The sequence below is a fragment of the Pinus tabuliformis genome, chromosome 1_2 (assembly GCF_031772625.1).
Source record: "Pinus tabuliformis cultivar Carrire ecotype Pingquan chromosome 1_2, CPIR1, whole genome shotgun sequence".
In the NCBI taxonomy this organism is placed as follows: Eukaryota; Viridiplantae; Streptophyta; class Pinopsida; order Pinales; family Pinaceae; genus Pinus; species Pinus tabuliformis.
In genome coordinates this window covers 1,116,819,273-1,116,836,741 of record NC_142298.1, presented here as the reverse complement: position 1 = coordinate 1,116,836,741, position 17,469 = coordinate 1,116,819,273, and the positions used below count along the sequence as shown (strand labels likewise).

Here is a 17,469-nt window from a genome sequence, read left to right as displayed (position 1 = left end):
TCTTGCTGTAGCTGTGATTCAATCTGTAAAAAATCAATCTTTTCCTGTGCATTATATAAGCATGTCTGAATTTCTGAGAGAGATCCTTTGCTGATTTGTAATGTGTCATCAACAGTAGATTGTATAAGAGTTTTCATGAACTCTAATACTTCACTGATTCTGGCCATCTGTCTTAATGTAGAAAAATAATATCTACTCACAGTACACAGCAATATCCTTTATAAATGTCAGCAAATGATCAATGTGCAGCATAAAAGATTACAATCAGCTCACCAAAATCTTTATAAAGCAGTTGAATCAAGGAAACAATGCACTATAGTGAGTTTTAAGTACAATTCCACAATTGGGGCAGCAGCAACTGCAAACTTGCTTGGATCCTTCAAGTACTCCTTCACTTTCAAATCAGCATCAGCAAAAAAAAACTTCAATAGCTGGCAATTTCACAACTGTACCATTTGCATGCGGAAGCTTATCTTTCATGTGGTTCAAAATCATTCACCATTGATTTCATACTTTCATTAAAAGTCATCATATATGGAATTATCTCAATTCCAATATCTACTCTTCAGCAGGCAAATTCATAACTTCTTAAACCCACTTACTCAAATCATTCAAATGCTCATCAACCCAATAAACATCATTCATATATGACCAAAATTCAATGAAATAATGTGCCCATTATTTTAATCAATGAAAGGCTTGGACTTGTCCTTAAGCAATGCGCCCTTGATCTTTTAGCATTGGTACAAATGATCCCCAATGAATCTCAGCCCCCTTTTACATACAAAATCAAATTGCTGAAACTGCAAACACTGATATATCTCGTCCCTCCAGGTTACAAAATCAAAATATTGAAATTGTAGTCACTTCAGTTGAAACTTATATTTCCAAAGCAAGTTCTTTGCATTAAAACTGAAATTATAAGCCCTCGGTCCAAAAGAGAACTCTTACTGCTACTAGAGACTAGATTTAGATTTACTTACTGCTTCTTAGATTTACTTACTCTACTAGACACCGGTCTTCAAGAAAAGAATACTGAGATAATAAATAGCATCATACTGAGAAGAAAAATTCAAAACTTCCCATGTTAACAAGTCCAATGTTTTCCACTATAAGCAAAGGCTATTCAACGCATGGACAACTATTCCCAACGCATGCTGAGACTGTCTCACCGGTTGTTTGCAGTTCTTGGCAGCGGAAGTGTGTCGAAATACAAATCTAGGCTCGATAACAGATCCAGCAAGCTTTCATTCTACCAGTCGGCTCCTCCCCTCGAAGTATCCCTCGAAGATTTTGAATTATTTGCCGTGGATCGTCTCAGAGTTCTTAAGGGTCTCGAAGATACGTTGTCACGTGGCAAAAAATCGGAAGAACTAGAAAGCTTGGTGAGCGAGTTGTGGAGAAAGCACATGCGGACTCCAAATGCAGCTGACATGATCAATAAAGATATTATATCTCATTTTGTGTTGCGCTTGGTATACTGCAGAATGGAAGAGCTTCGGAGATGGTTCCTGCAGATGGAGACTACTCTTTTCCGTCATCGTTTTCGTCTGGAACCCCCAGATGCCCAGAGGATGTTCATGGAGGAATGTAAGCTTCCCTACAGAGCAATTACAAATCCAGAGTTTGAGACGGTGAAAGACAAGTTGGGTCAAGTTGCACGCTCACTTAACCAACCTCTTCCTAATGCGGAGAGCATCTTTTATAAGGTTCCCTTTGAGGAAGTTCCTGAGCTTGTTTCTGGTCGTCGAGTGTTCTTGCAAAATGGTTATGCATTTGTTCCCATGAACCAGCTTGCAGCAATTGTGGTTGGTCAGTTCAGAAGCCGTTTATCAAAAACACTTGTTCTAACAAACAGAAAATGGACTTCGACGATTGCTGAAAAAGATTCAACAGAAAAATGTACTGTCACTCCTAGCCGAGAGCGGAGGCGGAGCAACGGCACCGCCTGTTGAAGAAATGGAGACCTTATTAGAATCCGGCGGACACGGGCACGGATTAGGACCGTCGTCGGATGAAGAATAGATGGTCGTCCTAGTTGCAACAGGTTCAGTATTATTCACTGTAACTCTCGCACAGGCTGGGAACATCAGAAACGCGTCGCTCTTCGGTGTTTGGAATTCACTAGAAAGTGGAGCAGTATGGCGATGCAAAAAGTGTGCTATCTCATCTTGCGCTATTCCTTGACAATATCGCTAACGATTGTGAATGCAACGGTTGCGGACCTCGAATTTTGCATTGCATTGCATTGCAGTTGCTCCACAGAGACAGAGATCTGTTGGAGTCGTTAATCAATCACGCATTTGACAATGGATATCAACGAGGAAGCCATTTTGGCACATAAGCGCACTTTTATGAACTTTTTGGATCAAGATGTGGGGCAAGGCGTTTATATGAACAAGATCAGGAGTATGATCACACAGGGTCGCCATCGCTTGATTATAGACATGGCAGATCTGCGAAACTTTAACCTTGACTTAACTCGCAGGTTGATTCGGAATCCCGGTGAGTACTTTCAACCGTTTTCTGATGCGTTGGTTGAGGTTTCAAAATGGATGCGCAGAGAATATCAGAGGCAGAGCAGCGCAGTGCAGGACAGAAGCTGAAACGTTCAACTCAAAACATTTTATGCAGCAAAAACGTACACAATGACAGAGGTTATAATTAATGAAATGGCCAAGCGAACAGTGGACATTGAGAAAACGCCTTACTGACAGAGCCCAAATTAGTGGAGCGTTAAGATTCTTACGGACAAGTGTACAATGAATAGAACGCTCAGTTATGATAATCAGATAGGGCAGCACTGCATGCAACAGAGACCATCGCTATTACAGAGAATCGACAACGCTGAGTAAATGTCAGGGTTGGCAGGGAATTTCAGGGTAGAAAGACCTCATGCATAAATGGTGAGATAGAAAACTACAGAATCAGAGGTTGAGAAACCCATGCAAAAGGCCACACATCATGGCTCTGATACCATGTTAAACAGACATGGACAGCACAAGAATGTGAAAGATAAATCATTCAATTCAATTTTTATTAACAATAGATATACATTTATAGTACACATATGTGACTCTTGGGATTCAGATCCCAAGGTCTCTTGGACTGCTTTGTCCATTCAACTTCCACGCTAACCCATTAGGATTAGGTGTCCAACAGGTACAATCAAAGGGATGCTTTGAAGGAGGACTAAGATCTATCACAAAGGATCATCAAATCATTTGTGAGTCCATTGTTCAGATCATAGACAAATCCAGTGATTGGATCAAAGCAGCAGCTGTCTACTTTGCATCTAAGAATAGCAGATGCAGTTCGATTGTTGCTGTTGAGTCTATGAAACAAACAATGATAGAAACACAAATAAAATGACTAAACAGATTTCCCCAGTGGAGTCGCCAATTTGTTGTGGGGAAAAATGCCTATGCAGGACGATCCTATCCACCTAAGGTGTGACAGTGCCTTAGCAACAAACAAAAACAGCTATTCTAGTATTCTTCCTTTATGAATTAAGAATGAAGAGAGATGGATGGACTAACCGGTGTCTTCCGTTTGTCCCTCGATCCGGTTTCTCTTCTCTTTGAGAGTTCCGAGCTACTTGCCTTCTCGCTCGCCCAGCTTCAACAGGTTCCTGCAAGATCACAAGAAGGGAACACTACACAAAGACATAGATTCATATTCATAACTAGTTCAGGATTAGAAATAAACTAAATACACTAATGCAATCATACATCAAAGACACATCAACGTATAGGAGAAACCAAGATAGCTTTATTGATGAATAACAAGGTTCAGGAGGAGATACAACCAAGAGAGTTCCAATCCAGCATCTCCTTCCCAGCAAATGAAATTCCTATCTTCACCTCCCTTCAAAGCATTAAGCACCCAATGATTCCAATCTCAAACCAACAACAATTCTTTGCAATAACAAAATTCCAGCCTCTAGATCTCATGGAGAAGAGATCCATACATAGATGTTTGGAGTGAGGATGAGTCAGCTTGTGATCTAACTAGTGTTCTCTCTCTCTGTCAGTTCTTACTTCCACTTGGAGACTAAGAGCCTCTTACTCATCACTTAGTCGAACTCAGCAAGGCAAGTGTCATGGAGGAAGATTCTTGAAGCTTCCACAGTCTTGACACCTCTCACAAGAGACCCTGACATTTGTCATTTCCCGCTCAGCGCACCCTGGTAGTGCTTCCACCTGCGTTGTAATGCAACTAGCCAGTGTAGCCTCTGCATTTCAACACAGGCAGCTAGTGGAGCTTCTGAATTGATCCTGAATTGACTTGTTTCTGAGCAGTTTCTGGTGGAGAACTTCTGTGAATTGCTATGGTTTGTTAGCCTTGTTCCTCTAGGGGTAGGAACAACATGTTTAGGGACTTTGGATCCCTTGGATTATGGACATTTCATGCTTATAGCTGTAAGGCACAAAAATGTCTATAACACGCGCACATCCTAGTCATTCCTTTAAGCATTGCAAACCTTTGTTAGAGTGTTCTCTAGTATCTTATTAAACACTTCTACCATTCCATCAGCCTGCGAGTGATAGGGTGTGCTCTTCTGATGGTAAACCTGAAACTCTTCCATCATCGCACTAATCGTCTCATTAAGAAAGTGTGTATTGCGATCGCTCATTAAATATTTTGGACAACCAAACTTTGCCAACACATACTCAAAGATGAATTTGGCTGTTGTCGCACTTGTACAGTCCTTCACATGTTGTGCCTCTGCCCATCTGGTTAAGTTCTTAGTCGCGGTGATGATGTACCACGCACCCATCTTCTTCCCTGGAGGCTGAATTGGTCTCACAAAGTCAATCGCCCACTTCTCGAAAGGGCTGTAGCAATATCTACAGATTCAGCGGCAGCTCATCCCTACGCGAGGGTTTGCTAGTTCTTTGGCATGTGTCACATGCCCTACAGTACACTTTTGAATCCTTATGCAAGGTCGGCCACCACAACCCAGTGCATAGAATCTTCTGCGCTGTTGTTTTTCCTACATAATGACCTCCCGTGGCTCCACTATGAGCCTCAGTGAGGATGTTGTTTCGTTCAAACTTAGGCACATAATGTCGCAATACTTCATCTGATCCCATTTTGTACAAGTGTCATTCAATGACAGAAAAGTCTACCGCGTGCACCACCAATTCCTTCTTTTGTTGACTTGTATATCCTTCTGGAGCCATTCTTGTCATCAGGAAGTGTATAATATCTTCAAAGCGGCTTTCTATGACACTTGAATGCTGGACCGAATCATCTGTCTACCCAAGAAATAATACCTAAACTTCTGGAGCACGTACATCATAGCTAGTCCTTCGTGCTCTGTCATGGAATAATTTTTCTCCACTTTGGACAACTTCCTACTTACGGATGCTATAGGATGATCCAAGTCCCCCTCACTGGCTTGAGTCAATACTACTCCCAGTGTAACACATGATGTGTCCACATGCACATGAAACTCCTTTTTCCAATCCAGGAAGACTAGGATCGGCGTGGTGACCATTTTCTCCTTTAGCACATCCAAGCTCTTCTGGAATTCTTCATTCCAACAGAACGTAACATCCTTCTTTAACATTTTTTCCATCAATGCGGTGATCTAGGCATAGCTCTTGATGAATTTCCTATAGTATCCCGTATTCCCCAACGTTGCATGCAACTGTTTCACACTCCTTGGCACCTCTAAATTGATTATGGCCGCGATCTTTGTAGTGTCTACCATCAAGCCTTATCTTCATACCACATGACCCAACAAGATCCCAAAAGGGACACAGAATAAACATTATTTAGATTAAGCACGATCTGGTACCTTCGACATGTATCTAGCATCAAGCGCAGACTTGCCTCATGGCACTTTACTAGTCCAGACAATGTCCAATCGTCAAAGCATACTTCCAGAAATTTGTGAATGAAATCCATGAACGTCGTGACGACTACACGCAAAAAGATCACCGACGCATTCTTCAGCCCAAAAGGCATCACCGCATACTGGAAGCATCCCCATTCAGTCGCGAAGGTCATCTTACTTCTATCCTCTAGCGCGATCTTGATCTGATGGTACCCATAAAATCCATTAGTGAGAAAATATGATTCTTGGTCACCAACATTATCCAGGACCTCATCAATGAACAGAGTTGGGAAGGGATCATGCACACAAGCATCATTCAACTTCCTGAGATCTACGCATATCCTTATTTCTTCCTTTTTCTTCTTTTCCTGAACCACTATTGGGCTCACCCAACCAGATTCTTCATAATACCTGCCGTGAGCATCTTGTCTAACTCTAAGAAGACCCTTTTTCTGTACTTTGGATTGAGGCGGTAAGGTCTTTCCTTCACAGGTTTTGCATCCAGTTTTAGGGTGATCTTCATGAGGCATAGGTCCCCTATTATCCCTTTCAGATCTGAAAACTTTGTGGGAAACAGATACTGAAATGCGCAGAGTAGTTCAGCGACCTTATCTACTATTGCGTCATCCCAGTAGTCCCCAATATTTGCAAACTTTGGCTCTGCCTCCATGCCACTGTTCACCTGTTCTAGAGCTTTTGTGGGTGGGTTAAATGTTTATTTATTTATTCGTTATTTTTTTTTGTGATTTTTTAAAATTATTTTATTTTATTTTTATTATTTTTTACAAAATTTATTTTTATTTTTATTTTTTTTATATTATATTATGATTTGGTTTTTTCACTTTATCGATTATTTTTTGTCATTAATTTTATTTTATTTTTTTTATTTTTTTGGAGTTGTATTGAGTGAGATTTTTTGGAAGTTTTTCTCGTGGGTTTTCCAAGTCTAATTTTTCTAAAATATGGTAGGAATTTATTAAAATCACAAGCTTGATAGGTAATCCATGCACAATTGAAGTTCCCTAGGGGTTTTTCAACATGAAAAACTAGTTTAAATAACACAAATCAAGATTTCAACTCAGGGTTTTTCAATGTGAAAAACTAGTTTAAATAATACAAATCAAGATTTCAACTCAAATTCCTTTTTTGTCGCTTTTATTTTATTTTTATGTCCAAAAAGTCCCACTAAAGACAACTCCTTTTTTGTCATTTTAAATTTATTTTTATTTATTATCACTTGTTGTTTACCTTTGCATTTTAATTTTTGTTTTTCAAATTTATTTATTTATTTTAAATTTTATTTTTATTGTTTGTTGTTTCCGTTTCCATTTTAATTTTTGGTTTTCAAATTTGTTTATTTATCTTTTTTTTTTTACTTTTTTTTAGATGTAGGGGTTGTGTGGTTAGATTAGCAACTTGAGCCCATTATGTGTCAATTTGATAGTTGATTTTTGTATTTTTCATTACAATAGGTCAAGTCCACTATCCACCTCCACGTTAATTAGATGGTTGATTTTTAAGTTTTCATTGGAATGGGTATGGTTGATTTTTAAGTTTTATGTTTGCCCCTCTGCCTGTTAATTTGATGGTTTTGGTTTGAAATATGTTGAAAATCTGAAGTTTTTTATAGTCATGATATTTTGTTTTAATTCCATAGCTGAAAAATGTTGAAATTTTAATATTTTAATATTTTTTGGAGACGTGATATTTTACATTAAATAACATGATTGGAAAATGTCAAAATTTATTTTAATATTTTTTGGAGCCATGATATTTTACATTAAATACCCTGATTGAAAAATGTCAAATTTTTTGGAGTTGTGATATTTATTTTAACACCATGCTAGAAAATTCAAAATTTTAAAATCTTTTAGAGTTATATTATTTTATTTTTAACACCTTTTAAAATTATTGGATTTTTGTTTTTTTTAATATGTCTCGGTATTTTTTCATTTTTATTGCACAAAAATATTGATACGTCATTTGATGCAACTTCAACACTTCATTTTCGAAGTGTTTTTTCATATTTATTGAAGAAACTTATATCAACATTTTTGTTTTGGAAGAAACTCTTATGAGATATTTCAAGTATGGACCCTCTACCGAGTAGGTCATTGGATGGTGCTGTCAGAAATTGTTAGAAAAGTTAGGCCAATGTGGGAGACCAAACAAGCTGGACGAAATCTAAGTGAATGATGACAAGGATGATGTTGTGGCTCTATAAAACGAGGAGATTTCTTCGGTTTGGGGATTGGATGAAATTTCTTCAGTTTGGGGATTGGATGAAAGGGTTGATTTTAGTTTAATTGGGTTTGTTTTGTTTAACAGAATGGTAAGTTATAATTCTAGTTCCGTTATAGAGTCAAGAAATTAATTCTACAACCCATGAAGGGATGTGCAAGTCAGTTTTTCCGTCCATTCTATTTTAAAATAAAAATAAAAGTTAATAAAAATTATGTTTTAGATAAAAAAAATAATGTGAGTTATAAAAAAACTATGAATATATTGTAAAGTAATTAAAACTAAAAAGAAATGATTGATAGAATATTTTAATACGACATATATTAAAAATATGTGAATAGTAAAAACCATTTTATTTTGCCTCATAAAAGGTTCGGATGTACATGTTATGTAAAATATTTTACGTCAATTGTTTATATATTATATATCATTTAAAAAAAATATGTATGTCATGAAAAAATATATATTTTATTTGGTTTTATATATTTTATTTAGCATCCAAAAATACAATTTAAATAACACAAAGTATTTTACATTTGATCTCTCAGCTCATATTAGATCCATACTTAAGATGGATCTATGGTGGTTACGGAGATTGTTATCATTGGATAACCCTTTCTATCAATTCTATATTTGAATATTTATCTTCCTTTATCATAAAGGTTTAATCAGTGAGCTATATTGTGGAATACAATTTTATGTAATAATAATTAATAATTAATAATTATATATATATAGATCATTTTTAATTATAATTAATAATTTATTTTTTCATTTAAAATGAGATAATAAAGATTATTAAAATTTATTAAAATCAATAAGAGAATCTAATTATCATTTTTAATATTTTTTTTTCCAAAATAATAAAGCAGATTATTTTATATAAAAATAACATTTTTATTTTTAAAAAGTCATTGTTAATAGAAATTATTAATAAAATAATAAAAGAACAAAAATATTATCAACATCTTGTTATTAAAATTAATTAATTATAAATATAAATGATTGATAATATGAAAACATTTAAGAAATAAATAAGAAGTAAATTTTAAAGGGACTTTCTCCCAATTTTTTCATGATTCATAACCATTCAAATATGAAATAGTGAGTTATGAAATAAATTTAACTTTTTTATTTACCTAATAATTTTATAAATAAATCATTATAATTTTATGAAAAAATTAATTTATTTAACATGTAATTATTTTTAATTGATCATAATTATAATTTTTAAAATATAATTTAAAAGTTAAATTTATTAAAAAAAAATATAATGCATTTCTTCATTAAAATTTTATAGTGGCCAAAATTTATTAACAAAAATATTCTTAAATTTTAGTTTTCCATTTTCAAAACAATTTATTATGAGGCGTATTTATTTTCAAAACAAATTATTATAACGTGCATTTAGTTTTATTTTTATAGATGAAATAGTTTTTTAAGATAATTAATTTTGTTATACAATTTTAATCTAGAATTTGTTTGTGTTGTTTAAAATGTATTTTTAAATGCATAAATGAATTTAGTATCTTAAAAAAACTTGTCCTGACTATAATTTTATTGATTAAACTAAAACTCAAATTGTAATTTGTTGTTTAAATTTTTTTTTTTTTTTTGTAACCTGGGGTGGGACTCTCCGATTTACATGTCCATTATGTACCCCTCTACGGGGAAGGGTAGCCCAAGATTTGAACCCAAGATCTCCGGTTCGGTGAGACTTCATTTCCACGGCCCTTGCCGCTTGAGCTACCCCATGTGGACATTGTTTAAATTTATTTTTGAATACATAATTAAATTTCATTCTAAAAAACCAGAGAACTTGAATTGTGAATTCTATATTAAACATCTTAATCCTAAGTTTTTAAAAATTTCTATCAAATTTTGATTAAAATTAACTAAAAAAATACCAAAAAGAAATATAGAAACGTAAAAACCATTTCATAAATTAGTTAGGCTACGGTTCATTGCAAAATTAAACCATTCAAAAAATTAACCCAAATAATACCCATATATATTATTTATAAATTAAATGTACAAATTATTTAATATAAGTTTATGATATTATGTGACTGCTTACGCGGATTAATATCATTCAATGCGGTTCCCCTAATAAGGTAAGCATATCTGACACCTATTCATCTGTTCGTTATTTTTCATGGCAGTTTTCTCAAGGCAATAAGCATTATTGCGTGTATTTCAATCTTCAACCACATTAACAAACAAAGAGATCGTTAAAAGATATAATTGAGATTCTTCTTTTTCCTGGCAACCACTAAGTTATATACAATCGCAGATGCAGAGAAAGATAACATAGAGATTTCATTTCCCTGCAATATTCAAGAACACCCAAATATCACAAAACTAAATGGAATGAAATGATTAAAAGATAATTTGTCAATGAAATTAAGTCTAGCAATCAGACTTTGGCGACATTTTAGCAAGGATGCTTTTAATTAGAAATTTACCCAATTCGATATACCATACAATAAAATACATGTAGCAGTTCTTATTTAATGAAGTCAGTGAAGTGAAAAATTTCACCCGACATTTTAAACTAGTCTGCAAGGAACTGATCTCTTCTGATAGTATAATGGCAATGTTCATACTATTAGTATCAGTGTTATAACTATTCAGCTTCGTGATGTAGAATGCTACAAAATATAAACATCAAAAAGTTCTAAAGTACCTTCATTATGAACTAGTTCATAAAATCTTCCAGGGATATCTCATCCGAGCCAAAACTAGGTATGGATTCCAGATGAACTGAATCAGCAATGTCAGGTGGAAACTCTATGTTGAATTCCTTAGAAAATATATCTTCTACGGTAACCAGGGCCATTTTTGAATCTTCAATAGAGACACTATTTCCACTTGCATATGGTGATTCACAACTCACCTCATTCTCTTTGTCACTAGTTGATTGCTGATTGCTTCTCTCTTCAAGCAAAGTTGGAGAGGAGTAAGGGCCACTTTGATCAACTGAATTGCTTGAAGATATCATAGTTTTATCAACTGAATTCCCTGAAGTTACCATTAGTTCATTCATAACCTTCTTGGCTCTCACTATCTGTTGTAAAATTGCAAATTCATATTAGATAAAAATGCATTTAAGGACTTTGAATAAATCAGTTGAAGAATATTGATCTAATAAATAAATTGTGCTAAATGCACAAATGTATAATTTACTACTCACATATTTCTCGTTCCTCTCATCTTTATAAAACATAATAAAATCTCCAAGTCGAAGACCATGTGTTTTGACAAATTCACCTGCATGAAGGAAACCAAAGCAAGTATTGCATATATTTTGATACAAATATCAGAAGTTGGTCATCACATGCTTTCATCGAATAAAATGAACAGCATATCAGTGTTCAAGACACACTTACCAGTGTTTTCCATGACATACATTCGACTTTTGTTGTTCGGCCAATACCTAAAAAATAAACGACATGAAAGCTGTTGGTAGATTCAGATGTATAAAATATCTTGGCAGGGATGTTAGCACACATTGTATGCCCAGACAAAGGCGAGTTAGAATAGAGATGGCATAACAATAATATCTATCTTTTGAAAAGCACAGAGCCATCTTAATCAACGACAAAACCATTTAAAATTTCAATGCAAACCACTTATTTGATATTGATCTATTAACTAACTTCATCACTAACCTGTACTTGAAGTTCCAATTTTTGGAAGAATACATGTCTTCCATGCATAACTGCTTTCCTTCTCTTTCAGTTAGTGTTGGAAGGTTTGCCTCCGCCTCTTTCTACACAATTATAAGGATGTGTGGTAAATACATATACAAGATCCTGGATATCAATTTTTTTTCTTTGGTTCGGTGAAAACAACATTTAACAAAAAGGACTGTTTACTACCTTGTTGAACATTGTCCTTTTAAGAAAGATAAAACATTTTTGCCATAAATATATATAAAGCAGGAACACAAGTTGTTTCATATAAATGATATATAAACTTCATTGAGTTGTTTTAAGTAAAATATATAAATAAGATTTCACTATCTTTTAAAGATTTTTTATCCACCATTCCAGCAAATATGAAGGCTTATTCTAAGGTGATTTATTAACAATTAAAAACATTTAACACTGTTGCACCAAAAATTAAACCCTGCCAATACGTTTGAGTAAACGGTAGAAGAACTTCTCTTAAGATGTAGAACAGTTACTTGCCAGAAGAGTTGGGATTTATAACAAACCTTGGGAAGCACCATTCTTCCTAGAGATCCCACATCACTGTTCCGTAGCTCTTTTTGGAAAAGAAATTTCAGATTCTTAATCTTATGATCCTGGAAAAAGAAAAATAAATTATGCATTAGCAAATAGACCAAGAAAATGGAGCTTTAAGGCCTTTTTGAACCTGCATTACCCATAAACACCCCTAATTTCCACATATAAACGAAAAGTAAACTAGCAAATAGACCAAGAAATGGGAGCTTTATGGCTGTCTGAGCCTGCGTTACCCACAATCACCCTTGATTTCAAATATATATATATACAGAAAACTATTTCTTTTTAATGTGTGTAAATATGTGAAAAAGTGTTCCTTAAGGAGGACTTTAAAAACTGTGATCTGGCCGTACCTTGTAGTAAACGAGTTTTAGAATAATAAAATGATAAACACCCTAATTTCCCTGAGCAGTTACCCAATGAATGAGAAAAACTTGAATTTCCTATTGTACCGTTTATCAACTAAGATGATTATCACCCACAGTCACACTTCATTTCCATATATAAACAAAAAGCAAACTAGTTTCCTTAATTTGTGTAAATGTGTTCCTGACTTTAAAGACTGTGATTTGGCCATACCTGGTAGAAAACGAGTTTTAAAGATAATAAAATGACAAACACGCTAATTTCCCCTAGTTACCCATCGATGAAAATTTAGTAGTACATTTTCAAGATTATATAACAACTTAAAATTGAGTAATACATTTTCAAGATTATATAATAATTTAAATTATTTTAGATTTATTTTAATTTTGGATTTATTAAAAATGGAGAAAGATCAAATTTATTTTCAAATTAAGAGAAGTTTACAACTCAAAAAATTTAAATTTTTGATAAATTTAGAATTAAAATAGATTTAAACTAATTGAATTATTAATTTAAATATAATTATTTATTTTATGTAAATTGGCCCAATTAAAATGTTTAAAAAAACAAGACATTACAACATCTCTATTTTATTATTGAAATGAGGAGCACTTCTAAAAAATAAAGGAAATAATGAATAAACCAGTATAACCTGAGAAAAAAAAATAAAAAACATGCATCAAACTAATCGATGAATTGGGTATCAGATATAAAGATATATAGAATAATAGAGTACAAAAGATAAGTAGTAGCAGCAGCAGCAGCAGCTGCTGCTGTTGTTGTTGTTGTTGTTGTTATTATTATTATTTAAGATCAAGGTCAACAGAGACCCGAAATTGAATTTTAAGGTCATTGCTGAGCCACAGACCAAATTGGTATATGAGACCCCTTTTGTTTGTGAGACAAAAGACCCACCTCGAAACAACTATTTAACTGCTAAATCTACAAAAACATATATACTCTACCCCTCCTCTAAATTAACTAGATTAAATACCAAAATAAAATTGATACATAAGTCTAAATGTGTTAAGAAGAGAACACAACCATGAACACTATGTTTGATAAATCTTCGTTAATTACACAGCTGTGAACAAGCTAATCCTTGCGCATTCATATCAATTTGCTGAAGAACCCAAAATCACTTGCAATTTGATCCAAACCCTAGAAAAATACATAAGCAAACCTTACACACCTTTCCATTACAGTCCGGATCATCAGGAGCAGCCGCAGCCCCGCGGTCATGGCGTCCATTAGGCCTGTGTAGTTTCTGGCGACCAGTAGCAGGGGCAGCAGAAGACGTTCCCACTGTAAAAGTGAAAGAATCCCACGTAGTTAGTGGCGAATCAGGCTGAAACCCTTGTGTTAGGGTTTCAAGGGATGTTGGGTTCGTGAAATTCCACCGTCGCTTTCTACTCATATTGCGCCTCTTACGAATAGCCCGAACATTTGCAGCACTGTCGAATCCCAGGCAGGTTGATGTGTTAATGTTATCACTATTCCCAACAACGCTCTGCTTTTCCTCTACCTTGACTTGCACAGAGGGCAGAATATCTCTAGTCGGGGTCAAGGGGTTTGGAACAAACCACATCAGGGATTCAGATGAAGACCTGCTCAGCGTATCATAAGCATTGAAGTAACTGCCATTCCAATTATACCCATTTTCCATGCTAGTACAGGATATCTGGCTATTCTGCTGAGGTTTGCAGATATATAAAGGTGGGAACATAGACTTCTCAGGTTGGTTATGTACTCTGTTTTGTGCTGCAGCAGGTCCAGAAGTGCATCCAGTACAACAGTCCACTGCACTAGTAAAGTACAGACTCTTCTCTATCTCGGCAACTGACTCCCACAAATTGTCTGTGGTTGGTGGAACTATGCCGTTGTTCCTGCAGCTGGTGGTGGAAATATTATTCTTATCCATGGCATTGTTGGTGTGATTGCCCATAACTATAGGCGTATTTAGTTGACTTGCAGAGCTGATGATGCTACCTCTTGGGGGTAGAAAACCGAAACCTGCATCATTAAATTTGGTTATTTTCATAGATTTTATAAATAAATACAAAATTACTAAATTGATTCAGTTATTTTTGAAAATTTTTCAACAATATTTTTTTTGGCGATAAATTGTCTTGAAGATGTACTATAATAGTTAGTTCAAAAAATCTACTAAAACTAATTGGGAAAGCAATCTCAAAAACAATAAATTATTGTTAATACAAAGATAATATATATATATATATATATATATATATATATATATATATAAAAAAAGAAGTTCAGGGTCACTCAGGGAAAAATATTGCTACAGATGATAAGGTCAGAGTAACTCTTCCACAAACATTGGATACAAAATGTAGTTTTTATGAGTATATTTGGTGAAGGAAACTTGGCAACAAGTGTCCCACCTGTTAAATTCCAAAGGGAATCAGGAACTCTGTCTGCAAAATTGCCACGGAGTTATCAGATACTGCAATTTGAAACCCCAAATGTACTGAAAATGATTTAGAATGATCACGGAGTAAAGCCTTGTTGGGGAACCAAGAGTAGGGTTCAGCAGTAGTTGTCTTGAAACTGTAGTATAGGCTATAACTGTAGTATAGTTTGCCTACATAGTTACATGGTCTTTAGATCAACCACAGTATTTTATTTTTATTTTAAAGTCCACTACCCAATTCAATAATGAGACCTTGTAGGTGGAAATATGGTTAAGAGATAATTAGGGCCAACCAGGAGAACTACCTATTTCTACGGTCTGCCCTACTGTACTCTTCTAACTGACAATCTAATCATTCAATATGTATACAATTATTTTTTATTTTTTTATTAAAGATTTTAGTTTTCAGGTTCAGTTGCATCATGAATATCAGAAAAGATCACTAGAACATGAGAAGAAGCATTAGGCTTCTTAGTTTTCAAAGTTTAGACTGGTAAAAAAAAACTGGCAAAGACACCCATCAAAACTAACAATTGGTTTGTCTACCTGGATCTGGAATATATGGCAATGCCATTCTTCTCTTCCCCTGCAAGTTTGTGTAACTACCTTCCAACCCAGCTTGTTGGTTATCCCTAGATGCAATAATATTGCTCTGAAAAGATGGCATAAATGTAATACCCAATGCCCCTACACCTTCTGAACTTCCAAGGCTGGTAGTACAATGATTGCCAGGAGATACCAACAAAGAAGAGCGATCCCAAAGTTGAGGGTGATCAGCACAAGTACCGCGTTCCATTCCTGCAAAATCAATGGCCTCGTCCGCGTTCCATTCCTGCAAAATCTCGCTCAGCGCAGCTGCTTCATCATAAGAGGCTTTGTCCTTATCTGCCTCATTCATCTGCTGGTAGGCAGCCCATGAGACCGTGGAGAAATTGCTGGTGCTGTTCAAGACTGGAGGATGATCGGGGGGCGAATGGTAATGTTGTTGTTGTTGCGATCCAGCCTGAAATCTTGTTGGCCCCTTTTCTCCTTGCTGCGCTCCAGAAGGGACCAGAGATGTGAGCATTTAAGACTCACAAAGTTTGGAAAAAACAAAGATTCGGTGAAAGAAAAATCCGGGAACCAAAAGATTATGGAGAGGATACAAGCTGCAAGAGGTAAACAAAAGAGTGTAGGGTTACTTTCTATTTTTTTCGCTTTTCCTTCTAAGTTGGCTGGGAGCATTGGATCCGGTCGTTCTGGCCGCTATTTCTTAGGAGTTGATCCTATTTTTTAGCCCAATTTCCTATTATGTTTTAGTGAACATTTTGCCAAGTGTTGCTTCTTGTGCAGAACGGAGACGTCCGTTTGGATTGTTGGGAGTGGGGTGCCCGCTGCCCGTTTCTGCAAAACTTTCTCCCACTCGCTGAATTGCAAGTGTTCCCCTCTTTCTCTGCATTAGACTGGTCCACGATCTCTGCATATCTAGCAACCCCTCTGGCCACGCCCTACTGGTTACCTCTAGCCAATGTGGGAATAGGCTTTAGTACGCTTATTATGTACGTGTTTAACGCCATTGGTTTAACATTTATGGTGCAAAAACCAGCTTGCCCCATCTTTCCAACAACCCTCTTCACGTCCACTGTCATAAATCTACAACATCTCCGAGATAGTGGACTCGGATTCTCGCTTAGATATAGAAACCCAAATGGAATTTGGCTGCGTTGAATTCGAGTACTTTCATGGTTTTCTCCTTCATGCCATAGCCAGCTAATTGCCCTGCTCACTAATACATGACTTAAGCTTTTCTTCATGAAATATTGATAAAGTTACTTGTGACACCTGAAACCTGTGAATTAAATTTAAGCCTTCAAAGAGTACAGAAAAGTCGACGTGCACTCGGCTCCTGACAGAATATATAGCAGTCCCGCAATTTTGATACTTCATTGTTTCTAACACTCTGCTGTAATGAATGGTTTTTTCTGTTTTTAGCCTTTTATAATTTAATCATTTTGGCATTCAAATTAATAATGAACTGAGTGAACTTTTTAATAATCTTTTAAAAGAAAAGCCAAAAAACCAATACTAACATATTGCATAATTATTCTTGGGCCTTTCTCTTCACTCTTCCTACCAGCATCATCTTCCTACCAGCATCAACAAGGCCACCTCAAACCAGAAATGCTGTAAATATAATTATGGATTTTACCTTATTAAAACTCTGTCCTCTCTCGTTTCACATAGGCCTGATATCGTAGTTATATTCGAATAACACAGATGCTTAGACTAAATATTATTTTCGAACTTATTTCAGCGGGCAGGCCAGTGAACATCGAGGAGAATATTTAAGTTAG

General features: G+C 35.2%; 1 pseudogene; it reads left to right on the top strand.

Annotated features, from left to right (window-relative positions):
- The first annotated feature begins 1,133 nt into the window (after positions 1 to 1,133).
- LOC149210057 (putative DNA primase large subunit pseudogene) lies at positions 1,134 to 1,955 on the top strand (annotated as a pseudogene).
- Positions 1,956 to 17,469: the final 15,514 nt, after the last annotated feature.